The sequence below is a fragment of the Mustela lutreola genome, chromosome 4 (assembly GCF_030435805.1).
Source record: "Mustela lutreola isolate mMusLut2 chromosome 4, mMusLut2.pri, whole genome shotgun sequence".
Classification (NCBI taxonomy): domain Eukaryota; kingdom Metazoa; phylum Chordata; class Mammalia; order Carnivora; family Mustelidae; genus Mustela; species Mustela lutreola.
The window spans coordinates 147084996-147100806 of record NC_081293.1 but is presented as its reverse complement, the minus strand read 5'-3'; positions in this window follow the sequence as shown (position 1 = coordinate 147100806).

Genomic DNA, 15811 nt, shown 5'->3' with positions numbered 1-15811 from the left:
ACATTTCTTACATGAGCTGAGATCAAGAATCATATGATTAACTGACTTAGACACCCAGGTGCCCTAGAATGGGTATGGTTTTGATGAATTCTCTTAACTTTTGCTGAAAAAGTCTTTGTATCTTCTGCACTTTTGAAGACATCTCTGCTGGGTATGAAGTTCTAGGTTGCTGGTGTTTTCCACCTAACATTTTAACTATTCACTCCACTTTCTTCTTGCTTACATGGTTTCTGATGAGAAGACCAATGTAATTATTATCAGGTAGAATTTTATCTATAGGTGGAATTTCATTTTTTAAATTTCCCTGCAGTTACTTTCAAGATTTTATCTTTGTCTTTGGCTCTGAATTTTGAATATATGTACAAGCATGATACATAAAGAAAAAAATATAAATTGGATTTTATAAAAATTAAAAACTTTTGATTTGTGAAAGACATTACTGAGAATGAAAAGACAAGCTATACACTGGAAGAAAGTACAATTGATTCTCACTATTCACAGTAGTTTGCTCCATAAAATAATATTTTAAATTTATTCCAAATTAATGAACACTGAACTACTATTCCTGGAGGTAATACAGAATTAATTTGCTTTGTGTCTCTGGTCACAATATTTTTATTGACTGATTAATATATATACATATTCTATGCATGTTTCTATTTAAAGGTAGCTTATTTAAAATATATTATTGGTTCACTGACATTGAACTCATGGCAATAGCACTGTAATTAATTCTTGAATGAATTTTATCTAACAAACATACTTTCTCCATAACATGTATCACAATTTTCTTACACTAAGGGACATTATATAGCACTTCAGCATAATTCTTAGGAGCTATTCTAAACAGTGAAATTACAAAAAAAAAAAAAAAAAGAAAAAAGAAAAAAAATGTTAAAATATGTCACTTAATAGATCAAAAACCCTATATTTTTTTATAGTATGATAGCTGATATAAGGAGGTAGAGTGTTGCCTTGCTCAAGTTCAGCTGGAAACATGCATGTCCAGCAATTCAAATTTTTCACCATTCTGTGCAGGTCTATGAATGACCATAGCAAGATGGCATGTATTGATTTGGGAGTTACAGATAAATTTTAGCAAGGAGTCAAATGTATACATACAGAACCTGCAAATAATGAGGACCAATTTTCAAATCATATAACCACCAATGGATTTAAATCCTAAATATATAGGGTGCCTGGGTGGCTCTGTGGGTTAAGCCTCTGCCTTAGGCTCAGGTCATGATCTCAGGGTCCTGGGATTAAGCCCTGCATCAGGCTTTCTGCTCAGCAGGGAGCCTGCTTCCCTCCCTCTCTTTTTGCCTGCTGCTCTAATTACTTGTGATTCCTCTCGCTCTGCATCAAATAAATAAATAAAATCTTAAAAAAAAATAAGTCCTAAATATATAAGGAACTCTCAGATTCAATAGCAAAAAAAAAAAAAAAAAAAAAAAAAAATCAATTGAAAAAAGAAGGGGCAGCAAATGTATTCAAGAGACATTTCACCAAAAAATATATAAGAATGGCAAATGGCAAATAAGCACTTGGGATGATACTTAATATTGTATTAGTATTAAGCAAATGCCAATTGAATGCACAGTGAGCTACTAGAGCATAGCTATTAGAACAGCTAAAGGAAATAATATAAAATGAAACAAACTGACAATAACCAAGTGTTAGCAAGGATACAGAACAACTAAATATCTCATAGATTGCTGGTAGAAATAAAAAATGTGGAGCTACTCTAGAAAACACATAGTCAGTTTCCCATAAATTTAAAAATGCATTCACAATATGACCTAGCAATCCAATTCCTAGTTATTTATCCTAGAAATATTAAAACTTTTTTGTTAGAGACTTCTGGGGAAGATGGCAGAGTGGGAGGACTCTAAGCTCACTCCATCCCATGGATACACCTAGATAACAACCACATCAGTATAAATAGCCCAGAAAACAACCCAAGGAGTGGCAGAACTTAGTCTCTACAGCTATGAAATACAGAGATATAGAGAAAAGGCCACATCAAGAAGGGCAGAGCTGTCAGGAACCAAAGTGACCTGTAAGACTGTCTGTGGGAGTGAGGAAACCATAGGCACAGAGAAGAGAGATGAAAAGACCCCACACCAGGCACTCCAGGAACCCATACTAGGATGATGAATACCCATAGCTTTTGCCTTGGAAAGCCCGAGGCTGAGTTCTTATACTCAGAGGGGGTTATTAACATCAGGAACTTTAAAAATCAATGAGTTCAGTTCTAGGAGATCTGGAGGGCAATAGGAAACCGAGTCCTCACCCTTAAAGCAACAGCATACAAACAGTTCCACTGAGATACAGCAAAAAAGCAGGAATTTGAAAACCTCAGGGTGTATGGGAGGGAGATTTATTTACTAATCTCAGAGCATTTGCAGAAGGGGCAGAGACCAAAGAGCTGATAGATGTCACTTCCCCACCCTGCCCCCCAGCCTAGATAAACAGACAGGAGCCAGCATAGCGTGAACATTCTCCACCTAGCTGGTGGAGTATGTTTGCCTTGCCCCCACATACTTCTGTAGACCCACCCTCTCCAACCTGCCCTCTGCAGATATCCATCCAAAGCAGCACCACATGCATGGAAGCACGCAAGTAGCATCAACAGGATCAGCACCACATAAAAGTGACTCTTGCCCCAGAGAGAGGGGAACATAACCATATATACCAGTTCCATTGCTGCTTCATCAGTGCCCTTGGAACAGACATGTGGTTTGACTACAGGCACTGCCCACCAAGGGGAGTTTCTCAAGGGACAACAGAGGGAGAATTCCCTGCAGTTCTGTGCTCTGGCAGATAACAGGTCTGACCCAACTCAAGCTCGAGGCAGCCCCAAACTGGCCCCAAAACAACATGGGGACCAAACTGCCCACAACAGGCAAAAAGAGCCATTGCAGACAACTGGACTGAAGGAAAATATGGCTCAGCAACAACACTAGTGTGCATGCAACACACATGCAACACACATAGGAGACTCACATCCAAAGCACCAGATTCTGATGAACGGGGGACACTGTACTGCAGGGCACTGAAGGATCTCTTCTTCATAAAGCCAATGCTTTCAAGATCAGGAGACATAGCTGACTTTCCTAACACAAAAAAACAGACACAGGGAGTTAGACAAAATGAAGAGACAGAGATGACTATGTCTCAGATGAAAACAAAGGGCAAAATCACAGCAGCAGAACAAAATGCAAGGGAGATAAGTAATACAGTTGATAAAGAACTTAAAGTAATGGTCATAAACTCACTGAACTTGAGAAGAGTGAGAGATCTCAACTAGACCCTGAAAAAATAAATAGAAATCATAAAAAGAACCAATTGGAGATGAAGGACTCAATAACTGAAGTTAAAAATACATAGAGTGAATAAATAGTAGACCACAGGAAATAAGAATGGATCAGAGACCTGGAGAAGAGTAACAGAAAGCAATCAAGCTGAACAGGAGAAAGGAAAAAAGAAATAGAAAATGAGAATAGATTAAGGAAACTCAGTGCCACCATCAAAAGTAATAACATTCACATTATAGGGATCCCAGGAGATGAGAGAGAAAAGGAAGAAGGAAATTTATCTGAAAAAAATAATAGCTGAAAACTTCCTGAATCTAGGGAAAAAAATCAGACCTCCAGATCTAGGAGGCACAGGAATGTCTCAACAAAATCAACCCAAGGATGTCCACACAGGGACACATAGTAATTAAATCACAAAAAGTAGTGATAAAGACATAATTTTAAAGGCAGCAAGAGACAATAAAAACAGTTACATACAAGAGAAACCCGATAAGGATATCAGTGGATCGTCCAGCAGAAAGTGCAGGCCAGAGGGGAGTGGCTGATATATTAAAAGTGCTGAAAGAAAAAACCTGCAACCAAGAATACTCTATTCTGCAAGACAGGCATTCAGAATAGAAGGACAGGTAAAGAGTTTCTCAGACATAGAAAAGTTAAGGAGTTAGTTCATCACCACTAAACCAGCCTTACGGAGATGTTAAAGGGGATTCTGTGGGTGGACAGGAAAGACCATGGCTGAAGTAAGAAAAATAAGAAACACAAAAGCTATAAAAATAAATAAAAATAAATAACTGATATAAAATCAGTTAAAGGTGGACTTTGAGAAACAAACCGAGGGTTTTGAAGGGGAGGGAAGTGGGAGGTTGGGTGAGCCTGGTGGTGGGTATCATGGATGGCACGTATTGCATGGAGCACTATGTGTGGTGCATAAACAATGAATTCTGGAACACTGAAAAGAAATAAAAATAAATTAATAAAAAATTTTAAAAAAGGATTCACAAAATAAAAGGCTATGAAGTATGACATCATATGCCTAAAACATGGGGGGAGAGGAGTAAAAATTTGGTGCTGTTAGAATAGCTCAAACTTAAGCATCCACCAACATAATGTAGATTACTATAAGCCTATTAGTAATCATAATAGATATGCAAAACCACTAATAGATATGCAAAAAATAAAGAGAAAGGAATCCAAGTATATGACTAAAGAAAGCCATTAACCTTGAGAAAAGAGAATAGGAGAAGAAAGAAACAGGGGCAAATATAAAACCCATAAAACAAATAAAATAGTGGCAATAAGTTCATAAATATCAACAAGAACCTTGGACGTAAATAGACTAAACACTCCAATCAAAAGACATAGGGTGATGGAATTTCACAAAAACCAGACCCACCTATATGTTGCCTACTTGACATTCATTTCAGACCTAAAGACACAAGGACACTAAAAGGGAAGAAAAAGCATTTACTATGCAAATGCAAGTGGAAAAAAAAATCCTGGGGTTGTGCTATTGTGAATATTGTTGCTATAAACATTAGGGAGCGTGTGCCCCTTCATGTAGGAATAATCTTCTTTATCAATTCATCTATCAGTGGACACTTGGGCTGCTTCCATAATTTGTCTATTGTAAATAATGCTGCAATAAACATAGGAATGTGCATGTCTTTTCAAATTATTGTTTTCTTATTCGGGGATAAACACCCAGGACTGTAATTATAGGATCAATAGTAAATCTATTTTTAATTTTTTGAGCAAACGTCATAGCATTTTCCATAGTGGCTATACTCCACTTTGCATTCCCACCAACAGTGCAAGAGAGTTCCTCTTTTTTACATACTCGCCAAAACTTGTGTTTTTTATTTTAGCCATTCTGATAGGTGTGAAGTGATCTCATTGTGGTTTTGATTTGCATTTCCCTGATGATTGAGTGGATGCTGAGCGTCTCTTCATGTGTCTGTTGGCCATCTGTACATCTACTTTGGCCATTGGTACATCATGTTTTAATACAAGGCTAATTTATCCTGAGTGCAAATGACACTTTTTCTTCTAACCCTTGCATTGTGAACTTACACATTTGAGGATGTCAGACGTAGACATATAGGCATTGTTTAACATACTTTTAAATAGGTACTTAGGAGGGCACATATTGCATGGAGCACTGGGTATTATATGCAAAGAGTGAATCATGGAACACTACATCAAAAATTAATAATGTACTGTATGGTGACTAACATAACAATGAAAAAAATAATTATCTTAAAAATAGAATAAAAAATACCTGTGTAGATCCCAAGTTTTTCAAAACTTCTTTGACAACAGCAGTATGTTATTGGCCATTTATTTTATATAAACTTCATGCTGTTTCTGATGGTTTGTAGAAACAAGAAAATTAGTCCTTCTCACATAATTTGTGAAATTTGCTTTGTTTGATAAATGAACCACTTCACCCTGGCCATGCAAACGTAGGGGCTTCAACCCTGGCAGAATTAGGTCCAAATCTTTGGGCAGATTACTTAACTCAGAACCTGTTTCCTCAACTGTGAAGTGGGAGACAGTAAGATTTATTTTGTAGGAATGCCATAGGTTTAGGCATAGTAAAAGAAAAGGACTTAGTTCATTGGCTGGCAAAGGTAGACCCATAGTTAAGGGCGACTATTTGAAACATCAATTACTTTACACACTTGGGAGATTTTCTTCCTTAAAAAGCAAAAAGAGAGAAATCTGCCATATTGAAAAAAAAAATGCACCCTTAAAAATCGCAATACTTCTAATCAAATACTTCTATTATTCAGGTTCAAAATGATTAAGATCAGATTTTAAGTTAAAAACTGTATTAGCTATAGAGGTTTCAGGGTAATGTATTTTGATATATCTTTTTGAAACACTGTTTTTTTGTTGTTGTTGTTGTTCTGTTTTGTTTTGTTTTTACCACAAAGAATGCTCCTATTAAATGTGCTTTTCCTTGTGGTATAACTATAATTTATAAAATCATTTACATTATAAATGTGTAATAGGCATACCTATATTAATTTTAGTTTTTAATTTTGATTTTTCTAGGTTTCTAAAAAGGTCTGTCCTGTTTTATCAATAGAGAAAACTAGCCCCAGCACTTCTATTTTATTTTATCCTTTTTTTTAATGTTCCAAGATTCATTGTTTATGTACCAACCAGCACTTCTATTTTAAATTTCAAATGCATTTTTATCAATCTATTCATATTAAAATAAGTCAGTAACAGTGTTTAATTCTTTTCAAGGTCTGTTTTCTCCAAATTAAAAGGAAATTTGATTTTCATTATGATTTGAGAAATCATTATTTAAAAACCTAAAATTTTATAGCATTTTCTTAAACAGCAAAAGTCAAGGGAAAAAAAGCCCCACTCTGAGTCAATGATTTTGTAACCATTTCTTTGTTGAAAAAATTTCTATGCATTTTTCATTCTCTACCACAGGGTGGAGTATTGCTTTAAATATGGGATCTTTTTAAACCATTTCTAACCATATTAATTCTATTACATAGATAGATATATATTGAAATAGTGCTTTAATGAATGCAGAAATTTTGAGTACTAAAATTTTGAACACTCTAAGAATCATTTGAATTACTACTCAGGTATAATTAAGAAAAAACAGTAAACAAATATTTCATTCAATAGCCCCCAAAGGGAGAAAGCAAAGCAATCTATTCCAATCCTGTAGAGATTTTATGAAATAGCATCTTGAAATGGCATTTAATTTTCATGCAACTATGTATGTTTTTTCCTCAGAAGCAGAAGTCATGGCATAGTCTACTACTTTGATTATTTGTATTTTGTATACATGTATTTGTATTTCCTTTTATTTTATGTATATATATATATATATATTATTTGTGATAATATATAGTTTGTATTGAAAAATATTTATTGAAGTGTATTCCATTTTTCTGGAAATATGGTTGTGCTCCTGAATTGTTTCAGGATTATCATGCAAAAGACTTGACTTACTGACATAAAGTCTGTTTATTGATGTTAGATAATTCCTAGCTAGGATACAATAGTCTTTCAATGGCTCAATGTACTTTCAGCTCAGATCAAGGGCAAATGATATCCCTGGAAGCAAAGGCTACTTGGGCCTTATGGATTTTTATAGATCTGGCAGTCATGAAATTACAACTTCATGACATCTCCCTGCCTAATCCCTCTTGTTTGTTACTCAGTAGATTAATGACAGGAGCTATGACTGGCCACACCGCAGAGCCAATGACAATGATGCATGACAGTAAAGAAAGCATGTTGTTTAAGTAGTATCCTGTGGTTCGCATCTCAGACCTCTAGAAGACCACGGAAATGTTGCTCTTCACTTACACCAGAATACTTTGGAATCCCTGTCCAGACTAATCTATCTTTTCAAAATATTTCAACTTTTGCACAGTAGATAAAGCAAAAAAAAAAAAAAAAAGGAAAAGGACACGTTCTCTAGCCCTCCACATCACCCCCAGTATGTCTACTGAGCCAAGATTAAGACATAATGAAGACAAATTCAAATTTGGAAAGAGGAAGATGACATTTCAAGTGATTGTTTCAGAACTGAAGAGTGGTTTAATTTTTCTTGTTTTAATTGTTGAGTGGTAACCAACCAAACAGTTTTATGTTTAGCCTAACAATTTATTTTTTTATTGACTTGTAATTCACAAAACATACAGTAAGTTTTTATTTTATTTTATTTTATTTTATTTTATTTATTTATTTGGGAGAAAGAGAGACGCAAGTAGGCAGAGAGGCAGGCAGAGAGAGGGGGGGAAGCAGGCTCCCTCCTGAGCAGAGACCCCAATGCGGGCCCTGATCCCAGAACCTTGGGATCATGACCTGAGCCGAAGGCAGAGGCTTTAACCCACTGACATTTAGTGGATTCAGAATGTTGTGCAACTACCATCTTTCCCAGTTTCAAAACTTTTTATCACCTCAGAACACACTGGAAAAATTAAGTAGTCTTCCCCATTCTCTGCTCCTTCTGTCCTTGGACAGTCACTAATGCACTCTCTGTCTCTATGCCTATTATGGATATTTCATATAAAAGGCATCATAGGATATATGACATTTTGTGTGGTTTCTTTTACTTAGCATAATGTTTTCAAGGCTCGTGCACATGGTGACATGTATCAGAACATCATTCTTTTTATGGCTGAATAATATTCTGTTGTACATATATACCATATTTTATTTATTCATCCACTGATGGGCACTTGAGTTGTTTCCACCTTTTGGCCACTATGAAAAATGCCACAATGAACACTGGCGTATGAGAATCTGTCTGAGTTTCAATTTTCAGTTCTTTTAGATTTATGTCTAGGAGTAGAATTGCTAAGTCCCACAGTAATGTTATGTTTAGCTTTTAGAGGAACTGCCAAACTGTTCTGTGCAGCAGCTATACCATTTTACATTTCCACCAACAATGTATGAGGGTTCCAATCTCTTCACATCCTTGTCAATACTTGTTATCTTCCTTTTTAAAAAAATTCTAGCCATCTTAGTAGTTGTGAAGCGGTATCTCACTGTGGCTTTCATTTGCATTTACCTACTAAATATGATGTGGTGTATTGTTCATGTGCTATTGGCCATTTGTATATCTTCCTTGGGAAAATGTCTATTCAAGTCCTTTGTTCATTTACTAAACTTTGTGTTGTAGAGGTTTAGGGGTTCTTTACATATTCTGGATATTAAACCCTTATCAGATAAAGTATTTGCAAACATTTTCTCCCATTCTGTAGCTTTTCTTTTGTTTTCCTGGTATCATTTGATGCACAAAAGTTTTTAATGGTTATGAATTCCAATTTGTCTATTTTTTTCCTTTTGTAGCTTGTGCTTTTGGTGCCAAATCTGGAATCTTACTGCCAATCATGAGGCCATCAAGAATTACCCCTATGCTTTTTGTTCTAATAATTTCATAGTTTTAGCTCTTACATTTAGTTGTTGATCCATTTGAAGTTATTTTTTACATATGAAGTGAGGTAGGAATCCAACTTAAGTCTTTTGTATATGGCTACTAAGTTGTCTCAGCATGTTATGTTACATATGTTTACGAACTATTCTTTCCTCATTGAATGGTCTTGGCATTCTTATAAAAAATCAATTATCTATAGACAATTATTTCTGGACTCTCATTTCTATTCCATTTGTCTAAATTTGTGTCTTTTTATAAGTACCACACTGTTTTGAATACTCTAACTTTGCAGTAAGTTTTTATTTTATTTTATTTTATTTTATTTTATTTTATTTTATTTATTTGGGAGAGAGACGCAAGTAGGCAGAGAGGCAGGCAGAGAGGGGGGGGGAAGCAGGCTCCCTGCTGAGACCCCCAATGCGGGGCCTGATCCCAGGATCTTGGGATCATGACCTGAGCCGAAGGCAGAGGCTTTAACCCACTGAGCCACCCAGGCGCCCCTGTGATAAGTTTTAAAATCAGTAAATGTGACTCCTTCAACTTTGCTTTTCTCTTTCGATGTTGTTTGGACTACTTGGGGCCTCTTAAAATTTCATGTGAATTTTTGGATCATGCTTTCATTTCTGCAAAAGAGACAAGTGTAGCCCACTTTGGGGTGTATGGCCATCTTAAAAATATTAAGTCTTCCAATCCATGGACACAGAATGTTTTTTATTTATTTAGGTCTTTTAAATATTTTTTTCAGCAATGTTTTAGTTTCCAGTATGCAAGTCTTTTAACTCTTTAAATTATTATTAGGTTAAATTTATTAAATTTAGGTTAAATTTATTCCTAGGTATTTTATTCTTTCAGATGCTATTATAAATAGCATTAGTTTCTTCATTTCATATCAGGTTGTTTATTGCTGGTGTAAGAAACACAACTGTTTTTTGCATGTTGATTCTGTAAGCTGTAATTCTGCTGATCTTTTCTAGTAGCCCTAGTAGGATTTTTGGTATTTTGTTTTTGATTCTTTAGGATTTTCTATACATTGAATCTTGTCATCTGCAAATAGAGGTACTTTTTCCTCCTTTCTATTTGGATACTTTCTATTTCTTTTTTCTTGCCTAATTACTCTTGCTAGGACTTCCAATACAATGTTCAATAGCATTGGTGAAAGCAGGTATCCTTGTCTTGTTCCTGATCTTAGGGGGGAAGCTTTTGGTCATTTACCTTTAAGTATAATGTTAACTGTGGGTTTTTTGTGAATGCCATTTATTATATTGAAGAATTTTCTTTCTATTCCTAGTTTGCTAAATGTTTTTAATTAGGAAGAGTTGCTGGATTTTGTCAACAGTTTATTGAGATGATCATTTTTTCTATTGTTCCTTTGTTCTATTAATGTGGTAGTGTATTTTATTGATTGATTGTCTTGTATTGAACCACTGTTGCATTCCTCTGGTAAATTCCAGCCGACATTGGTGTACAAACATTTTAATGTGCTCTTGGATTTGGTTTCCTGGTATTTTGTTGAGGACTTTTGCATTTGTTTTAATAAGGAATGTTTATCTGTTGTTTTCCCTTCTTTCGTAGTAAATTTGTCTGGCTTTGGTATCAGGATAATGCTAGCCTCATAAGACACTTTAGGAAGTGTTCTTTCCTCTTCCATTTTTGGGGAAGAATTTGATTAGATTTGGTATTAACTTCTCTCCAGATGTTTGGTAGAATTCATCAGTGAAGTCATAAGATTATGTTGCTTTCTTTTTTGTAAGGTTTTATATTACTACCTGATTCAATCTCTTTGTCATAAGTCTCTGAGGTTTTCTATTTCTTCCTGATTCAGTTTTGGTGACATATATTTTATACTTATTTTCTATATGTCTTATATCTTTTTTCTCCTCATCTCTTCCAATACTGTCTTCTTTGTGTTTGATTGATTTTTTTCCTAATAAACCATTTGACTCCCTCTTCATTTCTATATATTTCATATATATCATATATATCATATATATAAAATAAATGTATATTTAAATTGGGTTTACTGAGATATAATTTACATACAATAAAATTCACCCCTTTTAGCATATAACTCTATGAGTTTTGTTAAATGCACACTACTGCCACAATCAATACATAAAATAATTTCCTACCAACTAAATATTCAGTTGAGTCTTTTAGTAAACTCTCTCCATGCCAATTCTTCACAACAACTGCTCTATTCTGTCTTTATAGACTGTCCTTATAAAATCATAAAGCATGTAGACATTTTTTGTAGTTAGAATACTTAACATAAAATATGCCCTCTTAGCAAATGTTTAAATATATAATACAGTGTTGTTAACTACAGGCAATATGTGGTACAGTTGATCTCTAGGACTTATTCATCTTGTATAACTAACATTCTGCACATTTTGACTAATACCTCTCTGTTTCCCCCTTCCCACAGACCCTTACATTCATATTCTACTCTGTGTCTATGAATCTAATTAGATTCCTTATATAAGATGTCTCATGTATTATTTATCCTTCTGTGTCTGGCTTATTTCACTTAGCATAGCATCCTCTAGATTCATCTATGTTGTCACAAAAAGCAGAATTTTCTTGTTTTTAATGGAATGGAATATTATGGAATATTGGAATAATATTCCATTGTAAACATATACAAGATTTTCTTCATCCTTTTGGATGGACATTTATATTGTTTCATGTCTTCAGTATTGTGAATCATGCTGTGATAAACATGGGAATGCAGGTATCTCTTCAAGATCCTGATTTCATTTCTTTTGGATATATACCCATAAGTGAGATTGCTGACATGGAGATACGGTAGTTCCATTTAAAATTCCTTGGGGAACCTCCATACTGTTTTCCATAGTGGCTATATCAATTTACATTCCCACCAATAGTGCACAAGTGTTCCTTTTTCTCCATATCCTCACCAATACTTGTTACCTCTCATTATGTTGGTAATAGCCATTCTGACAGGTGTGAAGTACAATCTCATCATGATTTTGATTTGAATTTCCATAATGATTAATGATGTTGAGCACCTTTCATATATCTGCTGACAACCTGCATGTCTTTAGAAAAATGTCTATTCAGGTTCTTCTCTCATTTTCAAATTGGGTTATTTGTGTTTTCATTTTTCTTCTTGCTATTGCGTTCTATGAGTTCCTTTTATATTTTGGATATTAACTCCTTATCAGATATATGTTTTGAAATTATTTTATTCCATTCCACAGGTTGCCTTTTCATTTTGTTGATGATTTCCTTTGCTATAGAGAGCTTTTTAGTTTGTTGTTGCTCCATTTGTCTATTCTTGCTTTTGTTTCTTGTGCTTTTAGTATCATATCCAATAATAATTGCAAAGACCAATATCAAAAACTTTTCTTCTGTTTTCTTTTAGCAATTTTATGGCTCCAGGTCTTACATTAAAGTCCTTAATAAGTTCTGAGCTATTTTTTGTGTACAGTATCAGATAAGAGTCCAGTTTCATTCTTTTGCATATGGATATCCAGTTTTCTCAATACTTAATGAGTCATAAAGAAAGCTAATAAGTAACAGCAAATGTGAATAACACTGTAGACAAGATGGCGCTATCAGACATATACAGTACCATCCCACCATAGCAGAATACACATTCTTCTTACATGTGCAGAACATTCCCCAGGACAGATCATATATTGGACAAGTCTTAAACATATAAAAACAAGTCTTAAAAAATATAAGAAGATTGAAATCACATCAAGCATATTTTCTGATCACAATGACATGAAACCTGAAATCAATAAAAGAAGGAAAACTGAAAAATTCAACAAATATGTGGATATCAGATAGCACATTCCTGAACAACCAATGGGTCAAAGAAGAAATCAAATAGGAAGTTAGAAAGTATGTTGAACAAAAATGAAAACACAGCATACCAAATCTTATGGGATGCAGCAAAAGTAATCATAACAGGGAAGTTTATAGTGATAAATGATGACATTAAGAGAAAAGAAAAATTTCAAATACACAACCTAATTTTACACCTCAAGGAATTAGAAAATGAACAAACTAAACTGAGTTAGCAGAAGGAAGGCCACAATAGAGAGCTGAAAACAATGAAGCAAGGACTGGAAAGACAATTAAAAAAAAATTAACAAAGCTAGTGTTGTTTTTTTGAAAAGATAAACAAAATTGACATACCTTGAGATATACTCCTCCTTCCCCCCCCCCCACAAAAAAGGACAGAAATAAACAAGATGAGAAATGAAGAGAAGTCATTACAACTGACACCAATATGAAAGATCATAAGAGGCTGTTATGACCAAACTGGGAGAAAGGATTAAATTCCAAGAAACTTATGACCTACCAAGACTAAATGAAGAAATAGAAAATCTCTATAGACCAATTATTGCTAAGGAGTTTAATTAGTAATTTAAAACCTTTCAACCTACAAAGTAGGGAACCAGATGGCTTCCCTAGTAAGTGCTACCAAACGCTTAAAGAAGAATTAATACCAATGCTTCTCTGCTCTTCCAAAAAACTGAAGAGGACACTTTCAAACTCACTCTGTGAGACTAGCATCATCCTGATACCAAAACCAGACAAGGACACTTCAAAAAAACAAAATTACAGGTGAATATCTTTGATGAACATAGATGCAATAAACCTCAACAAAATTTTAGCAAATTAAATTAGACAGCAAATTAAAAGGATCATACAGCATGATCAAGATGAATTTATTGGGCTTAAAAATGATTCAACAAGTGCAAACCAATAAATAACAAAAGGGAGGATTAAAACCACATGATCACCTAAAGAGGTACATAAAAAGCATTTTAACAAAAATCAACATGTTTTCATGATTAAAAACTCTTAACAAGCTGGGTAAGAGAAAATATACCTCAACATAATAGAACACATATATGGCAAGCCCAGAGATAAAATCATACTCAATGATTAAATGCTGGAACTTTTTCTCTAAGATCAGGAACAAGAATAGAGTACTTGCTCTCACTACTTTTATTCAAGATAGTACTGGAAATTCTTGCTAAAGTAGTTAGGGGAAAAAAATATGTATGTGCACACACACCACATATATAAAAGAAAGGAAGAAAAGTCATGCAAATCAGAAAGGAAGAAGTAAAATGAATTCTGTTTGCAGATGACATGATATTGTATATTGGAAAACCTAAAGACTCTCATCATTAAAATGTTAGTACTAATAAATTCATTTATAGTGCAGGACACAAAATCAACATACAAGACTCAGTTGCATTTCTATATATAGCCAATGAACTTTCTGAAAAGGAAATTAAGAAAGCAATTTTGTTTATAATAGCACCAAAACATATAAAATACTTTGGAATAAATTTAACCAATAGGCATAAGGCCAGTACACTGAAATTAGAAGACACTGATGAAAGAGTATGAAGAAGACAACAGTAAATGCAAACATATCCTAAGTTTGTGCCCCATCCGAGGCACAGATGAGTCTTTGAAAGATCAAAGGGGTTATTCTATGTTCAGCTCATAGACTATTTTCTGTTTATGCCAATCATTAGGTCCTGTGTCCACAGATATTTATTTCTGTGTATGTAAGTTTCAATTACTATTAAAAATGGTGATAAATTTCTGGAGTGAACTTTAATTTGTATTTAAACATCTTGTTTTATCCCCTAGAGTATAAATGTCCTCAGGTACTGATTTTCATCTTATACTCCCACTCCCTCTTCCTTTGAAAACTGTAACAAGGACCCAGTATTTGATAGTTTCATTGACTTTTTTCTCAACAGTTTCCATTAAGTTTACCTATAAAAAGTGGTAGGATTTATGTCAATGTTCCAACTGCAGGTGGCACTGACTGACTTAATTTGTCAGCTCTGTTCTTAGTTATTCTTTCTTAACCTGGAAGTGAGCAGAATACTACACATCATGAATCATGTGGAAGGAAAAGCCTGAAGAATGGTTCCTTTGAGGGAGCAGTTTCATGTGGGAAACCATTTTCTCTTTTTATCTATTGTGCTCCTAGGAGTCCAGCCAGGACCGCATCTGTTTAGTTTATTTGAAATATCTTAGTGTCTAGCATGGTGACGTGAGCATGTAGAAATTTGATAAATGCTATATCATGATAGTAGTGGCTATCATTTCTAGAATGACTGAAACCCATTCACAAAAGATTTGATGCTGTGATGTCATGGTATGACCTGTTTTGTCTCCATATTTCTTTTACTAGAAGCCTTGAACTACATTTGTTTAAATATTCAACATATCATAGGAGGGAATCATAGAAGCTACCTAGTCCATATACCTTATTTTACACAGGAAGAATTAAGAACAGGAAGATTTAACTTGTTCAATATAAAGAATATAGTTGGCTCCAGATCTAGCAGAAAAAAATAGGTCTTCTGATCCTAAGCACAATGATATTTCTACTACACTAAAAGAAGTTGATTTTACTATTATAAAATGGTAATTTATTGCTCTTCTTAAAAAACCATGTTTTAGAATTCACAACAGAATACAAGGATACTGAAAAAAGGGCAACTGGGTGGCTCAAAGGGTTAAGCCTGTTTATTCTTAACCCATGACTCAGGTCATGGTCTCAGGT